General features: G+C 48.4%; 2 protein-coding genes across 20 annotated transcripts in view; one reads left to right on the top strand and one right to left on the bottom strand.

Annotated features, from left to right (window-relative positions):
* The window catches only part of MYOT (myotilin), a 31,800-nt gene extending 27,326 nt beyond the window's left edge, over window positions 1-4,474 (bottom strand). Inside the window, exon 1 of the mRNA XM_068409551.1 lies at window positions 4,366-4,474. The gene's annotated coding sequence lies outside the window, so the exon portion shown is untranslated. The remainder of the gene's footprint in view (window positions 1-4,365) is intronic.
* KLHL3 (kelch like family member 3) overlaps window positions 1-16,689 on the top strand; it is a 118,174-nt gene that overhangs the window by 13,270 nt on the left and 88,215 nt on the right. For 15 of the 19 annotated variants that reach the window (XM_068409567.1, XM_068409566.1, XM_068409570.1 and 12 more), the window contains 3 exons: window positions 1,966-2,170; window positions 3,823-3,911; window positions 16,475-16,603. The gene's annotated coding sequence lies outside the window, so the exon portion shown is untranslated. Of the gene's footprint in view, window positions 1-1,114; window positions 1,581-1,965; window positions 2,171-3,194; window positions 3,305-3,822; window positions 3,912-16,474; window positions 16,604-16,689 lie in introns of those variants that run through there. The other 4 variants (XM_068409573.1, XM_068409568.1, XM_068409564.1 and 1 more) reach the window with 4 other exon arrangements.

Here is a 16,689-nt window from a genome sequence, read left to right as displayed (position 1 = left end):
GGCTCTGGAGCCGCCTAGCGGGGTGCGCTCCGGGCAGCCCTGTGGGACCTGCTCTGAGAGCCGGGCTGCTCCTCCAGCGGCCGGGAACGGCTCGCGAACTAGGGCTGAGAGGGAAATAATTTTATCCCTTGTATTACACGCTTCTTCTGAGCACAGCTGCTCCTCAGGGCTGGAAGATCCTGGCTTTTCCTCCCCTTATTTGGATAACAGCTGAACTGCCGACAGATATTGGACACTTGAGTCAAACTGGAGTTCCTAGAACCAAGTGACTAAATCCCTTTTTAAGCACTGACACTAAAAGACGCCTAGAGCGTATTTTAAGAGATGCTAAGCTTCCACTTGAAATCATGAGGCTCCATACTCGTTAAAGTAGATTCATGTCAAACAGAGGTCCTGGTCATTTGCTTCCTTTCTTCCCTATAAAAAACCCCAACCCTGCCCCACTTTTTGGATGCCAGAGCATTACAGGAATGTGGAAGGATTTTGAGCCCTGACGCATGAAGGCTGCAGATCCTGGGCAATGTTAAGTGCATGAAGACTGTCACGCCCATGGCTGTAACCTGCAGAGTGCACACAGATGGGAGTAAAGACGATAGTACTTGTGGAGTCCCTGGGCACCCCAATGCACCCGCCTGCTCTCTGCTGCCTGGGCTGGGTGTACCTTGGGCATTCATGTCGCACAGGCACATCCCAGGGGCTGCGTTTGGTGGAGCTGGGCGTCCTTTATGTGGACCCTAAGGACAAGTGTTCAGTGCCCTGGAAGGAATGGTATTTCAAGAACCTGGAAACTCCTGTCTCTGTGGTTAGATGCTATATAGTAACAAAGCTAGACAGTTATTTCCTGAAAGCGCTGGGGAAGGACTTGCAGGCTCACTGTCTCCTGGGTTACTGCTTTCTAAGAGCTCTGTGTTGGTGCTTGGATCGAGAGCTGGTGCACTGGGGCACTGCTGAGCTGCTCTCGTCTGGTACTAATCTCTGAGCAAACTGATGGCTCGGTTCCCCTCCTTGTAGCCGCACAGTGCCAGGAGACAGCGCTTCTCCTGCCTGCATGAGCCCGGCTGTGCATGAAGAGGGGATGAATCAAACTCCAGCTGTCCCTTTCACTACTGACTGCTGGAGGCTGCTTTCCCCATTCCCCCATGGATACCTGCAGGGAATAATGAAGCAGAGCCTCAGCCTTAACGCATAAGACAATCCACAGTCTTTTTTTTTTAAGCAGAAAATATCACAGTACGCTATCAGCCATCAAGCAAGTTCACCTCTGCACCCTAGAATACAATGGTGACTCTCCCGTGAGTCATGAGGAGGATTGTGTTAACGGGCCAAAGACGAGAGCGAGCAGTGTAGCCAGCTCCATGCTTTGTGGGGCACCTTCCAAGGAGGTGGTGTGTCATTCCAGCAGGCTTAGGAGCAGATCGCAATTGTGCATCGGTTCGTGTACCCGTGCGTGACTCACGGCTTTGCTATCCCATGCCCCAGCGATGACTTGCTGCTCCTGCTGTCCGTGGCTGTGCTGTTACGTTTGCGCTTTCTGCAGAACACAGCGTGTTCTCATCTCTGCTGTCCCCAAACCAGACCTGGTAGGTGTGTCCCTCCTTCTTTGTGAAGAAGGAGTTTTGTGAACAGCACTGTATGGATCATGACTGCTATAGCATCCAGCATAGCGTGGGATGTCATTACTATACTAGTAATCACCAAAATGGAAAACCAGCCTTTTCTGTCCTGGAGCCTCTTGCTTTTACTTGGCTGATTTAAATTGTTCTGAATAGGAGTAAAGAGAAAGTATATCCTCAGGTGGGAATGCATTGAAATGGGATGCCTGTAGACTGATAGCAGTAACTAAGTTGCACTCAGAAGCAAATAGGAGTGCAGGGTAGCTTTTCTAGAGCCTGAGTAATATTTTTCTCCAGTGCTACACAAAGCAGCGTGCACCTGCTATACCTTCTGTCATCTCCTGTCACACAGGCGTGCCCTGGGTGGTCATCCCACAGCATATCCTGACCAGTGGTCTGTTGCTTCAGCCATATAGCCCTGATGTCATCAAAGCTGGTGGATCCAGAGATGAACCAAAGCTCCTGAGCCCTCCTGCCCTCTTGTCCCACTGCACATGAGGCCCCTGAGCTGCCCGTGCTCCTGCTGTGCAATGGAGAAGGCTGCAGCGAACACAGAGGTGAGTGACTGAGTTTCATGCCCTGACCCTGGCACCTTGTCTGATCTCTAGTGCCATGAGAGCTGCTTCCAGCTTGTGCCCCAGGCAGGGGACCCCGTGCACAGGAACAGCAGCACATAATCCTCCAGGCTACCCATCGCTGCACTTTATCACCTCACATCTGTGAATTCCAGCCTAAAAATCTTGTCCTGGTTCAGCTCCACCAGCATGGCTCACGCTGGGCTCACGTTCATACGGAGCCGCTGCTGGGGGCTCTGCCGCTGCCTGGTCTGTCCCTGCTCCCGTGCTGAGCCACCGGCACCCGGGGTGGGCAGTGCCAGTGCTTCCATGAGTGGACCAAAGTCGCTGGGTGCGATTTAAACTTGTACAAGTAAACAAGAAACCCAGGATCCCCCTGGAGACTGTTTGCTAGAGGGGAGCATTATTTAAAGCTCTCGCCTCAGGTTTCACTGACATGCCAGGAGTTGTTTATAGCTCACCCGCCTCCTGGCAGAGGAGCGTCTGTCTGAGCTGCTGGGGAGACAACCCCGTGTCCCCACGTTGGCGGTGCGAGGGTCTGACCAGAGGCACCTTCCCTGGGGCAGCACGCAGGCACTGTGCAGCCCCCCGGGAGCCGAGGGGTGGACATGTGAACCGCAGGGCCAGCTCACCAGGGATCGGTGACAACGGCTCCCTCCGCACCGCTGCCCGCGATACCGTGCGGGGGCAAGCCGGGGCGTTGGGAGGAGAGTGTCTGGGGGACTGGGTCTGTGGCCACCTCCTGCTCATGCTGGGGCAGGGCTCTTCTGCTGCCACCCGAGCAGCTGAGTTGCACATCTAGTGACTTATTTAAAATTATGTTAGTGCTGTGCGGTGCGAGGGCAGCTGTGCAGGAGCAGGGGGATGCCGCTGTCACTGATGCCAACACGAGGAGCAGATTTTCAGTCATTTTGGCCTTGCGTGGCTCTTGCAGAGGCTGGAGGGCTACTGTGCAGTGGGGCAGAGCTGGGGTCTCTTAAATACTTGCTCTCTGACCTATGTCTAGGCCAGGCCCTATCTCTGATCTCTTCACCAAAGAAGCTGGGGCAGCTGTCAGCATCTAAAAGAGAGTCTGAGTCTATACCAACAGCTCTGGTTTCACCAGCAGGGCTCATGGTAATTATCTGAAATTGCACATCATATCCAAACGAGCACATCATGTAACCACATCTGGAAGACCTGCAGTGGTCAGAGTGCTGTCACCCCATTGCACTTGCTGCAGTATCACCACGAAGCTCAAAGCAGGGACCTACCTGTTGCACTGTAAAACGTGGTAAAAAAACTACTTCAGCCTCAGAGCTTTTACCCAGAGCGTAAATCATGCATGCAAAGTGCAAATAATCAGAATATCACTAAACACTGAGGTTTAGAGGCATGTTTGTAGAACTAAGGCATAGACTATGAAGTAGTTAAAACTGCCAGTTCCCAAAACCGTCACTATTCAAGTTGCCTAAATTAAGCCATCACTGTACAGTCAAAGGAAGCTTTTTATAGGGAAATAATTTTACAAAACCCAAGCCATTTCATAGAAAAGTCAGCTGGCAAAAAGTGTTGCATAAAATCAAATAACTTGCACAGTTTCTTGAATGAAAAATAAACGTACACCTGGTCTAATGGTTATTTTCTGTTTCTAGGAAGCATCAAGACTGGACTGTTTAAGCTCTCACGAACACCTCTGATGACAGTGCCATGTGCTACACCCTGTGTCCAAGGAGGAGAAAAGGTTAGTTGAAATGAACAGCAACGGCCTTTGGGCTTCCACAAAGTACCGTGTGCCTGGTTTATGCTGAGCAGTGAACTCTTCATTGTTGGGGAGCCCGTGCGCAGGCTGATGATGGGCTATACGGCCCAAACCCCTCCAGGAAATATGATCGGTCTAATTTTAACTATGTGGACAGCACTTGATATGGAAGCAGCTGGTGTCATACAAATCTGCCGGCCTGTCAAGCAACCTGAGTGCATCGCTAAAGCAAATACGTTCATTTCCACCCAAAGGCAGTCTTAGAAAGCCAGGCCCGATTTTAGCTTGCACTCGACTCAATGTAAATCAGAGCTGCAGCTTTGGAACCATAGATGTGCAGTGCCCAAACCCTTAGATTTTAATGCCATTTCATTAGAAAAGTGAGGCGTGACATTTATTTCTCTCGCCCCGTATTGCATTTCGTGCTAGTACATACCTGTTTCTGTTTACAACCGGTGGAAAGGTTTTCTGGTCATACTCTCTTTGTTCCCCTCTTGTGAGAAGGTTTTCTACAGTGAAAAGTTTATCTCATGAAAGCCAGCAGTGGTCTGAGCTTAAGCTACTGGTGGTCGCTTGATCTACTAGATGTCATGCCAATTGCTCAGGAGTATATCCAGGCAGTGATCTCAGTGGGTGCTCGGATTGCCATCTTTTTGGCAGCTGAGACACAATCTTTCTAGGTAGAAAAACCCTAAAAATACAGCAGGGCTTGAATTTTCTGTCTACTAGAAGGTGACAGAGATAGCATGTCTGCTAAACTCCAGCTCAAGTGTCCCGTAAGCAAGCTATATTGTTTCATTACTGGAAAGTCTCAGGAAAACAAAAATGCCTCATCTAGTGCGTACCCAGGTGCTCTGGAACCGCTTCACCCACCAGCGTTCAGCACTGAACGCAGCAGTGTCCGCATGGCTGTGAGCTCCGGGTAGTGCTGCACCCGGAGCCTGCAGCAGCCCTGGCAGTCAGCAAGGGGCTGTCCCCTGCCAGCCGTGGCCTTGGGAAATTAGGAAATGATAATATAAAGGTGTGTGTGCAGTGCAAGGCACAGGAGAGCCAGGGCTTTGTCTCTGCTTGCCCTCCCTGCCAAAAAAGAGTTTGCTTCTGTTTAGAGAGCTGCTCAGTCAATGCATTTTAAACATTATAGGTTAAATAAGCAACAGAAGTAGAGGTGAAGTTACAGTTCTTGTTAATAGCATTTGTGGTAAGTGGACAAAGTTCCACAGCTGGGGCTGTGGGTCCTGCGCTGCTGGAATAGGAGGACACTGCCCCAGCTCTGCCCCTTGCTTGAGGTCACCCTCTGCTGCTGCCCTGTTGCAGGGGACACAAACAGGGGGTTCTGCCTCCTCCGTTGCTGCAGAGGAATCTCCAGGTAATGCAGTTTCATGGCACGTGATGGTAGCTTTGAGTTAGTTCGCTGGACAGTGAGCTTTTGGGGCTGCAAATGATGTGCTGTTAGAGGATCAGGCTGCTGCTGCTGAAAGGTGGAGCAAGGGGTGAAAGACTAAATCCAAACCCCACGGCTGTGGTTCTGGTGACCTCCATTACATATAATTCCCAGTGCTATGAGAAGACTCTCACTGAGAAGATGCATTACATTTTCTGGCCACTTTCTGTGGCATCTCTATCCCTTCTCTTTTCTTTTTAACCTGCCTGTGGGCCGTGTTTAGGAGGAGGCTGTAGAGCCCAGCTGATGCCCTGCTGTACAACTGAGCATCTCAGCTGTGTGTCTTGTGGACTGTTTGCCCCTTCTCTCAGACCAAGACATTAAATGAAGAATTGGTGGATTGGCTGCTTGCAAAGTACCTCATTAATGAAGTGAGATGTTCAAGGGGTCAGAGCTCATCATGGCTTCACCCCTTGTACATGTGCTGTGGAGCCAGGATGCCCTCTGCTTGGCAGAGGAGTCCTCTCTTGCTTTGCAAACCACAGTCTTCCTGGGTGTGAGGGTAAGAGGTGCTCATGCAGGCAGGAGGACTGAGCCAAGCCTGCTGTGGGGTTGGAGCTCCTGGTTTGCCAGGATGCTCATATGACCACCCTTGACGAGCCTACAGGAGAGAACAGAGCTCGGTGTGCCAGGAAGGGGAACGCTGCCATCTGAAATCGAAAATCATATCCCTGCCTCTCCTCCCCACCCCCTGAAAAGCCCTCGTGTAACCTGAGAACACGATTAGTATGCTAGAAATTAAAGTGTTACTCACCTCTCCAAGCCATCAGTTTGGTTTTGGGGCTTTTGCTGGCAGCAGCTTGAGTCAGCGCTGAGTCTTGAAGTGGAAAGTCTCCTCTCCACCAACTCCCCTCCGAGGACTGAAGGCTGTCTGGGGTGGTGGGTTACATTTCTAATGGTCAGATCCCTGCTTGTGAGCGATGGCATGGCGGGAATGTCAGCTGTATGGGAATAAACTGCAGCAATTTATTCTCTCCAGCCTGTTTGAGAGTCAACAGAGAGGCACAATGAGCTGGAACAAAACAAGTCCACTCTTGTGAGGTACAACAGTGGCCAGATCCATAGTTGCTTATAATTTATCATACTAGTAGTCCTGAGTGCTGGAAAGATGCCAGCTCAGGTCAGTTGTGATTCTCTACACTGAAAGAGAGCCAAGAAAGAGAAATGTAGCAACACTTCATTAGAAGCAGGACTCTCTTGTACAGATCTGGACTGTAAAGAATTTCCTATTCACTTGGGATACAAAGAAAATGTGAGCTTCTCCCCTCTCCCCAATGCTGCGGAATGCAGGGGAATAGCTTGTGTTTGCTGGAGCCAGTGTGTGCTTGCTGACTTGAACAGCTTCCCATTAGCATCCTCCAGGCTTGGTAGAAGAGCTGTGTAAAGCCTGTGGGAGCTGAAGAAATGTCCTGGTGACCGCAGAAAGCACCATGCCGTTATACACTTCCATTTCAACAAAAGTGCATTTTTCAGTGAGGTACCGTGTAGGGGAGGAGCTGGGGCGGGGGCATTTCTGAAGTGCAGGGTTGTGTCTGTGCCCAGCATTAGTGCAGCAAGTTCAGGTGGGAATTCCTGTGCTCCAAAACACCAGTTAACAGCTCCTTACGGGAACTGCTTTGTGTAAATGCATAAAGGGTAGGAGGAGAGATCCCCGGGCAAATCTGCCCATCACTCTGAAAGTGTCTATGAACAAATTGGATCTTGTCTTCTACCATAGCGGTGCACTTCCACAGCTGAAGGGGTGTTAGACCGTTCAGTCTTGGCTTTGTCAGCCCTCATCAGTTTTGTGACCATGAAAATAACGCAGCTGCTTTGTGAAGCCCTGCCCAGCAGTCTAAGGTACGCTGAATTAGTTACCTTTTGTGGGCTTCTGGAGGTCTTCCCCAGATTCCCAGTTTGAAAATCCGACTTGCAGTTGGGTTTCCTGCAAGCACAAGCTCCTAAATTTTTCCAGTTACCTGCCTGCTTCGTTCATGCTGAGTCCCAGAAGCTGTGCAAAAAGGTATAAATGACTTTTGGCTGAAGCCTCTCTCCTGGCACAGTTATTAATGGCTGTATATTTTTTTTTTTATGTCACTGCACATTGTATCAAGGCTATCTGGGCCCAAGGACGGGTGGATCCTGCCCTCCAGCATGGACTATGGTGCTCTGGGATACTCTGGGAGCTGCACCTGCTTGCATCTGCTTCCTTGGGCTGTCTTTTGCCTCTCTGGTTCTCATCTGTACTTGAAGACCTCAGAGGAAGGGGTCTGGAACTCCAGGAGAGCTGCCTGCAGCAACTCTGCTGCAAGTCAATGGGATTTATTTGGATCCTCCAGCCGAAGGAACTGAAACTGTTATTCACCTCTTGATGGCGTAATTATGAGATGAACTTTTGATGCTGGCTTGAATGCAGGGGTGGTGGGAAGAGACTGGCTATTCCAGCCATCTCAAACCCTTCCTAAAATGGAAGAGCAGCTGGCGCAAAGGCGACAAATGCTGGGGGCCTTCTTCCTGAAATTCTTTGTCAGGGGCCTCTGAAGTGACATTTCAATTTATACCACATCGAACTCTGAGAGAGATGGGTAGTGATTTTTTTTTCCTAATTTTTCTTTTTCCAAAAGGGACTTCTGAACGGAGGAATGTAGGTAACAAATGGTCTTGGTGTGAAATGAATGGACTTGCCCTGTGGAGAAACTAGGTGTCTTCACTGGCAAGTTGGTGTCTTAGGGTAGTTTAGACAGTAAGAATTGAATTAATTCTTACAGTTGGATTCAGAGTTCAGGCAGAAACTTTTCCCTTCTGCAAGGAAATCCAGTACATCTTCCCACTCTTGTGTGAAGAAGCTGAGCGCAAGCTGGTGTTCATGTCACAAGGGAGCTTGGGATAGGGAGGGAGCTTGGCAGTGCTATGAATTTTGGGAGAGAGGAGCTCCCTGTAGCCTGGCAGGCCCCAGCTGGTCTTTCCAAAAGAGTGGTTTATGTCTGGCAGCCAGAGGCTGGTTGAGGCTAGCTGCTGAACAAGAGGACACTGAGCAGACACGTGTGCAAGGACAATCTTCTGCATCTGCCTGCGGTACGTGGTTGAAGGTGGCGGTGCAATAGTCAGGGCTCTTCCTCTAAGAGATCCTGAGCGAAGGGCAATGAACATGATTGCAAGTTAAAAGTAATCATCTGCTAATAGGGGAGGAGAGACCTGGGAAGGTGTAGTCACGCAGAGATGTCATTGCCAGAAGGTGTCACAGCCTGTCTGTGGTCCAAAGGCAGTGGAGGCGCTGCGAGTGTGTGTGCTGGGAGGCTCCCCAAGCCCTCCTTCCTATCTTCTCACCACTGAGGTCTCCAAGTGGGTGGTAAGCACTGACAGACTCAGCCAAGTTTGGCTGATTACACTTAGTCAAACCTGTCTGAAACTGGACTCGCCAGTAGACTTGGCCAAGTCTGACTGATGAGCAATTGTTGGGCTGCCTCCATCTTCGGTAGTACACTTCTCCAAACTCAAATTTGGATTGGTACTGTTCCTCTGGCTCCCTCCTCAGAGGAGCAATGCGGGTTTACGTGAGGGCTGTGTTTGGACAACAGAACACGTCTGACCTTTCTCTTGCCACTAGTTGTTCCACTGAAGATCTGATGTTCTCACTGAGCCAGACAGATCAGTAGTTTTCACCTAGATGCTTATCATGGGCATCTTGGTGTAAATTTAGATTATCTCTGATTATGTTAGGCAAATACGCTTCTAAATTATGCTGGCACATATTTGGAGCTTCAAGGGGATTGAGTAAGCGTGGTGGAAAAGGGTTGCAGAGGAGTGCGAGTGATTTGTAACTGTGTTGTTACATAACAAAAGTGGCGTTGCTGGCAGTTGTCCTCAATCATCTGTCGGTATGAACTTCTGAAAGCAACTTAGCAGAGGTGCCTGCTTGCTTTCCACGTGCTGAATCCCAGGGGCAGAGTTTTGATGGGGAGACTGACTAGCCTCAAATTAAAGTTCACTTTAATGAAGTGTTGCAATAGAGAGCTTACTGCATGATGCCTTGAGGCACTGGCTTATTGGATGATCTTACAGCTGTGCTTTCTGGCAGCATTCCCTTGGGTTTAATTTCAGATGTTTTGACATATTTAATATATTTTTCCACTGTAACTTAAACCTGTGCCAGTCTGGACTATACAGACTTATCTATAGGCAATCTGAGGAGTGGTGAACATTGTTGGATGTTTGCCAGTCCTGGGTAGGACACTTACCCTGATCTCTATAGAGACAGTGTACGGATGTGCCCCCAGGTTGGGTCCTAACAAACCTCTGCAGGCTGCATCACGATGCAGCTCCACAGAATACGTTAAAATTTTATGTGAGTTTGCCCTATGGTTGTGGGTCTAGGTTTTCTCCAGCTAGAGCTGAGGTCTTTCCAGAGAGGGATGTTTTATCCTGGCCTTTCCCTAAGCAATCTACTTGCTAGAGCAGAAAACGTTGCGTTCATCATGATCTCTCGTTCCATTTCTATCACGACAGTGGTTCTTACAGTTGGCTTTTCCCTTTGGTGCTTAGGAGACAGAGTCGATTTACTGAGGTAGAGAAAATGGCTAAAAGCAGAGACTTTTCCTTTTGGCGTGCCTCAGCCAGGGATGGTCAGGACAAATGCGGCATGTGGGTCGCCTGCACTTTGCTCGCACCGCCCCAGCCGTCTGTTTTTAGTCCTGGCAGAAGCTCCCTCTGGATGCTCAGAATGCCATCCAACAGCTGCAGCTCTCAATGGCCACACAAGCACCTCTGGCCCTCCAGTTTGCAGGTTTCAGTGCCCATAAGCAAGGACAATTAAAAATTACATTGCCTGGGCTCTGCCAGAAATATTCTACCTGCCTTCTCTATGGCACGGCACCTTTGTCAGGGTTCAGTGACCGGTACGGGTGGGGAGAGGCATGGTGTCTGGTGTGAAACCTGTTTTCTGGCTGGACAGCAGGCTTAAGTGCTTAAGGCAGAGCACAACTGTCGGTATAAATAACTCTCTGGAGGGACAGTGGAAATGATTCTCACACAAAGCAGCTGAATTGGGCCCCAGCAAAATAATATCCTCCCTTGTCAAACTCAAACCAGTACCTCGGGAGCTGCCGTCTCTGTGTCAGGTCTGGATGCAAACTGAGCATCTTGAAAAGGCAGCTGGGTACGTGGTTGTTTCCAGTCCCTCAGGTCACTGGTTGCAATGGTCTTACCCCTGGCAGGGAGGGCACAGGTCCTGTGTCCCCACGCTGGGCAGATATGTCCCAGTGCTCAGCCTTGCTGCTGGCCAGCCACGTTGTCACGGGGCAGCACGTTCCCTGCCAGGGCAGCTGGGACTGGCTTCCCCAGGGATTTGTGACCTCCTGCCCCACTGAGGGGTCCTGACAGTGGGGGTGGCTCTGCTGGAGGATGTGAGGAGTAGGGTGGCTGAGGAAGGCTCCAGGGGAGGTGGTGTAGGAAGGTGGCTCTCAACAGCATGAAGGGTGGGGGGTTGTGAGCCTCTGGCAGGACCTTCAGTGGAGGAGCTGGATGAGAGCAGGCTGGGTTTCTGTCTGGATTTTATATATGGAGCTGGTTCTGTGTGTCCTAAATAGTAAATAAGTTTTTAGGAAAAGCACTTGGTGCTGTTCTCCTCGGGACTGCTGGGTTGATGAGCTCCAGGAGCCACGCTCCTGGCTGAGGGAGCGAACTAAGCTAAAAGCTAAAAGTTCCTTCAACCCCAAAAGTAAGTGGCTATCTCTGGTTTTATCCTGCTCTTTGCTTCTAGAAGGGCATCGTGTCTAATTTCATGTGGCATTAAGGACTGTGTCAGCAAGGATTTGCTTGGGATATTTCCCATGTAAATAAATCGCATCTAAAACCCCATTTATCCCTAAACTGCCCCAGGAGACCCTCAGGCATCTGAAGGATTCTCATTTATGCCAGGTATTAATTTATCAGGCCATTTTCTGCCAGGCTGTCCCTGGGTTTGCCTGCCATACCCAGCAATCAGCAGATGGCACCAGCGCTCTGCGCCGCTTTGGGCAGGCGACAAGTGGCTTCAGCAGAACATCCTACAGCTTGGAGCTGGGCAGGTGAGATGTTACTGAGCATTTCAGCTGGAAAATTAAGGCAGCAGCAGAGGTGTTATTTTGTTGTTATTTTTTTATATAAGCAACTTTATAGGCAGCGGGTGGCTGTAATTCCTCACCTAGCAGCCTGTCCTTCTGTGGGACTTGGTTTTGACTGTGGCTGTGGCCCCAACCTTTACGTCATACATCCCTGGGTTCAACAAACACCTTATTCCCACCTGCTGTAAATGAGGTTGCTGCTTAATTATTTGTACAGCTTGGAGGTGGTAGGAGCACAGCAAAAGCTTGTCAGGCTTTGGGTGTTAGAAAGATGTAAGCTGTGATTACACGAACAAGCAGAAGAAATTGTAGTCAAAGACCTCCCAAAGTTATAATTGCCATGGTGTGCCTTTAGTTGTCTGGCAACACAAACCATATAGATAGTTCCTTGTGTCCACCCTGTATTTTAGGAGGATTCCTGTCTCTGCTTATTTCCTTTATGTAAATGAGCATCAAACTCTGCTGCACAGAGTGTGTTAGTTTGCTCTAACATCACTAATTTGCTTTGTTTGTTGTCCATGTGTTGTAGAAATTAACCACCATACACAAAAATGTAACACTTCTCTTTAAAATGTGTTACCATTTTTTTTTTTTAAATTTCATATGTAAAATTAAAATGGGCAGAATTAAAATGAACAAAAAAATCAGGCTCTTTTAGAGGTTTCTTATTTGGCAAAGATATGAGCTGTGGCTCAAAGATATCTTTTGTGTGAGTGCCATGAGCAAATACTGTGGTTATTTTTGGGGAACATATTTCCTGTCAATCATTTCTTTGATAAGGCTCTAGTCTAGCAGGATTCAATGTTATGTTTTGCTGCACATACTAATATGCATCCTACTAACAGTATCACAGCACAATAGGATCTTGGTATTGAGAATTGCACTTCATTCTACTGAAGATGAGAGAAAAATCTTTCATTGATTTAAACATGCATTGCATTTAGCTCCCAGTCTCCAGGTGGGATAGACTAATAGTAATATGCACATGAAAAATAAGAATATGAGTTCTGATGTATTAATTTGTGAGTATGTAAGGAAGGAATTAGGCAATTTTTATTTTGCATAGAGCAGCTAAATGAAGTAAGTCTGTATCTGGAGATGAAGGGTCTGGGTCCTGCAACACTGGTGTAACTAACAGTATTCAGGGGTTTTGTGCAGAATGGTCCTCAGCTCATGGGTGAAGCAGGAGGGACCCAGGCCTTTTGATCCGTTAGTGCACAGCTGGTCAGCTTGCTCCTCCACTGACACCAATCTGGGGTGGAGAACAACTCCAAAAGCTGCTGTGTGTGCTCGGCAAGTCACTGCCTGTTGCTGCGTGCTGAAAATAGCCCGTTTGCTGTCTGCTGGGCGTCCGTTGCCGCCTCGCCATCCTGCCTCACTCGCATCGTTCAGTGTGCGCAGGAGAAGGAAAGGGAGAGGTTTGGGGTGAAGGATGTTCCCTGCTCCAGCCTGCCTGGGCAGAAAGGAGGACAGGGACCCTTTCCTCCCCGGCTTGTGCTCAGAGGTGATGTGCAGCAGTGCTGGTGTCCCCTGGGATAGGTTTGTACTGGATGATGCAGCGTGATATAGAGATACCCAAGCCCACCTGGGGGGACACTGAGCTGGTAGGACATTAGTGATTTTGGTTCCCATCCTGACCTTCTAAAGCTCATTGTGTGTGCTTGCACACTGCATTCTACCTGCCAGACACAGTGAGACTTTTGAAAAAGGAAAAAAAACTTGAGTTTTTACTCCTTTTACACCAGTTTCTTTTCTGAGGCTATTTTTCAGGTCCTGCTGTGTACCTGCTACAGTAAGGGTTTGAATGGGCTGATGATTTTAGCATCCTTTGTCTTGCTGAGTAGTTAGAGAGCTCTAGGGTGGCTGTGCTGAGGAAGGGCAAGTGCTTCAGTATAATGTGGACACTTAACTTTTGAATCGCTTACTGAGGAAGGGTTCCTGAAAGAACAGTGCTGCTGCTTGTATAAAACCCTGCTTCAACAGCTAATGAAAACTTAATGCCTTGCAGTGATGGCACATGCCATTTCCATTAAAATTACAGCTAGTGGCTCTGCAGTCTGGGGATCTCGGCAGGGACACCAAGAGTTGTGCTCCAACACCTGGTGTCCCTGCTGAGAAGGTTGGGCTGCTCCATGCTAAGAAGTCCTCAGTCCTTCACCTAAGGAGCATCAGTGCTCGCATTTCTCCATCTCAGAGCCTGGACATGAAATTAAACATTCTGGAGGTACAGCAAGGGAAGGGAGTTGAAAACAAAGTCAGAAGATGGAAGATAGAAGGAAAGGACAGAAGAAATCACATTCATTGATTGGGGTGATGTTGAATTGCTCTTCACTTATCTCTTGGTTATAGGAGAGTGCAAAAGCTCTGGGCATAGCTCTTGTTTGCTACGTAACAAGCATATCTGTATGTACATATGCTTTACCTCGGGCAAGCTTATGGAACTATTAGTAAAAGCTTTTAAGTTGTCAGGTCAAATCTGCCCAAGCCAGCAGTGAGCAAAGTTGCTGGGACACATGGCCTGGCTTCGTAGCCGGTCATTGCCTCTCCCTGAGTGCCTTTGTCAGAGAAACGGTCACCATTTCTGCTCGATATCTTTCCATGCATCTCTCATTCTGGCCCTGTGTTTGTGACCTTCCCCATGGCTTTGCTCCTGAGCTAGGTGAGTACCTGAGACGTGGATGCTGTGGGCTGCTGCCTTGCGAGGAGGCAGGGCCTGCTGCTCCCGTGGGCACCGTCCTGGATCTGAGAGGGGCAGCTCTGCTCTGAGCACGTGGGGGAAGGAGAGGGTTTGCAGCAGCGCACAGGAAAGAAAATTGATTTTCTGAGGGATTTGAATACCCAAATCCATTAGAGTTTCCTGGGAAATATCAACTCAGATTCATGCTGGCATACTTTGGAAATCTTTTAAAATTAAGTACCAAAAATCAATGCATTGCAAGACTCCCAGCATGTAATTCTGAACCCATTAGGAGATTTATGCTAATTTTGAAAATAATCTTTCTATTTTAAATATTACTTTGAATGTATTTTAAACTTGTATATCTGGCAGAAGGGGAACAATTAAATCGAAGGAAAGATTACATTGTGTTAGTTTAATTGTGACGGATTGAATCATTTGCTGAAGGAAAATATCTACAAAGCATATCTAAATGCAGAAGCGAAAATTAAAATTGGTCTCAGTTGTTCCCCTCCCTACAATAAATGTATATTTCTGTAATGCATTCTTTCTCATACCTTGATAACACTATGGGCCCACGGTGCATGAATTGATTCCACTGAGAACTGCAGTGAGATTATCTCTGAGCCTGTGTAAGCACAAGAAATCGACCTTTGCTCTCAGGTCCCGTATGTATTCATTTATACTTTTATGATTTTAAAGCTGCGTAAGGGAGAGAGAAGCATCCCTGACTGGATGCATTGCACCGATGTCTGGTGTAATTCAGGGTCCAGAAGACTATCACGTGGTCATTGCCAGTGCTTGCTGCCACAGGCCAGCAAGTGGAGGTTGGGGCTCACGGGATTTTGTGACAGCCCTAAATTAGGCAGTGGATTTTAATTCCAGAGAGCAATTCTTAAGAAGCAACTTTAGGTGGCTTTCCAGCTGCTCTGTACTGGGGCAGAACTACTCTTGGGAGTGAAATTTTGGTCTAAGAGCTGCCTGTGCAGGCAGTTTGGAGAGGAAAAACAAACCTGGTGTGGAGACTGGAAATAATTCAGTCAGGAAGATGATTCAGGAGTCCCAAATCTTGAGCGGGGACAAACCCATATAGTCGTATTCTGTCCTGGTCCCACTGACCTGCCCTAATCACTGTGCAGGACTGGATGAAAAGCAGTGCAATGAACAGGCTGGGTTTGCAGATAGAGCATGAAATATGTTGCCAAAGAATAGTTTCTATGGATGTGTGTGATGTAGAGACAGTGCTTCTCCTATCACCAACAGTTAATTATAATTGTTAACTGCCGGTTCACTAACGGTGTCCTGCACAACTGCACTAATTATAAAAGATGGCATTTCACTAGAGGAAAAATCACTCTGTTTGCAGGAACACTGTGACTCTCCAGTCGTCGATGTGAGTGAATATCCTGTGGTGCTCTGTAATGAGGGCGCAGTGGGTGAAAGTGGGAGGGCTGTCACAGCTCCTGTGACAACTGTGCCCTTAATTCAGAGTCCTCTGCCTTCCCGGGGCATTAGTGCTGCATTTGGAAGCTGTAAGAGAGGCTGAAGGAATAGAATCTAAAACCTGCCATAAACTCTGTCTCTGAGTTCAGCAAGACTAAGGTTGCTTCGGTGAGAATGAAATAAAAGCATCAGCTCCCCTTCTTCTCTCCCTCCAGCTGCTGGGAACCGAGGTATTCACAGTCTAAAGGTATTTCCTTGATTGTGGAAAATGTGTCCCTCCAACATGAGTCAGGGGCCTTTTAATTCCCCTGGGAGCCTGTGAAGGTCTTTGCTGCAGTGTGGGCAGGGGTCCTGCTGCCCCCCTGTCCCGCTGGGACTTTCCCATCAGTCTTCAGAGTCCGAAGTCACATCTAACGGCGTGTCAGTGGAGACGTGCCAGCGAGGCGTCGCACGGCGGGGAGTGTTTAGCTGCACATGAGCATTTCTCACCTACTCTGCCAAATGTTCCCTTGCTGCCATCCAAGGGATTTTGGAAATGTCATGGAAAATCATGTTTGGGGGAAGGAAAATCCCCTGTTGTTTTCTCTTCAAGTTGTAGGCAGCAAAACTCATCCAGCCTGTTCTCTTGGATATGGCTGGTAAAAAGGAGCATGTGGGGAAAAAATATATCTTCTGTCACCAATGTATGTGGGGCCAGGGAGGTGAAGATGTGCTAATTGTTTGTGGGAGCAAAGAAACGTTCCCCATACAGTCTATTGCTCAGAAAGTCATTAAGTCATTGGTGAAACTTGTATGACTTTTGCCTTCAGAAAATTAGACAACGAGTGCTAGACAAGTGATGATTTTATTAAAGCTGTCCTTTTTGGAGGTTTAACCTAAATTTGGTCTGTGATCTATACAACAGGTTCTCTGACTGTAATTTTTGTGGCTTGGCTTTACCTGGAAGTGTATTGTGTGAGTGCTGAGCACCCGGTGCTCCCCATCCCAGCGGTACAGTCGGCTGCAAGTTCTTGATACCTCGAGGGACTAGCAGGTATGGAAAGAAGCACAGCAAATATGTAGGCTGTCTGATGCTACCATGTTTATTGTTATCTCCCTTCAGGGTATATTGTCTGTCTC

Source organism: Nyctibius grandis, chromosome 10, assembly GCF_013368605.1.
Source record: "Nyctibius grandis isolate bNycGra1 chromosome 10, bNycGra1.pri, whole genome shotgun sequence".
Lineage (NCBI taxonomy): Eukaryota > Metazoa > Chordata > Aves > Nyctibiiformes > Nyctibiidae > Nyctibius > Nyctibius grandis.
Note: the sequence above shows the minus strand (reverse complement) of the source record. Positions and strands in the feature narration are given on the sequence as shown.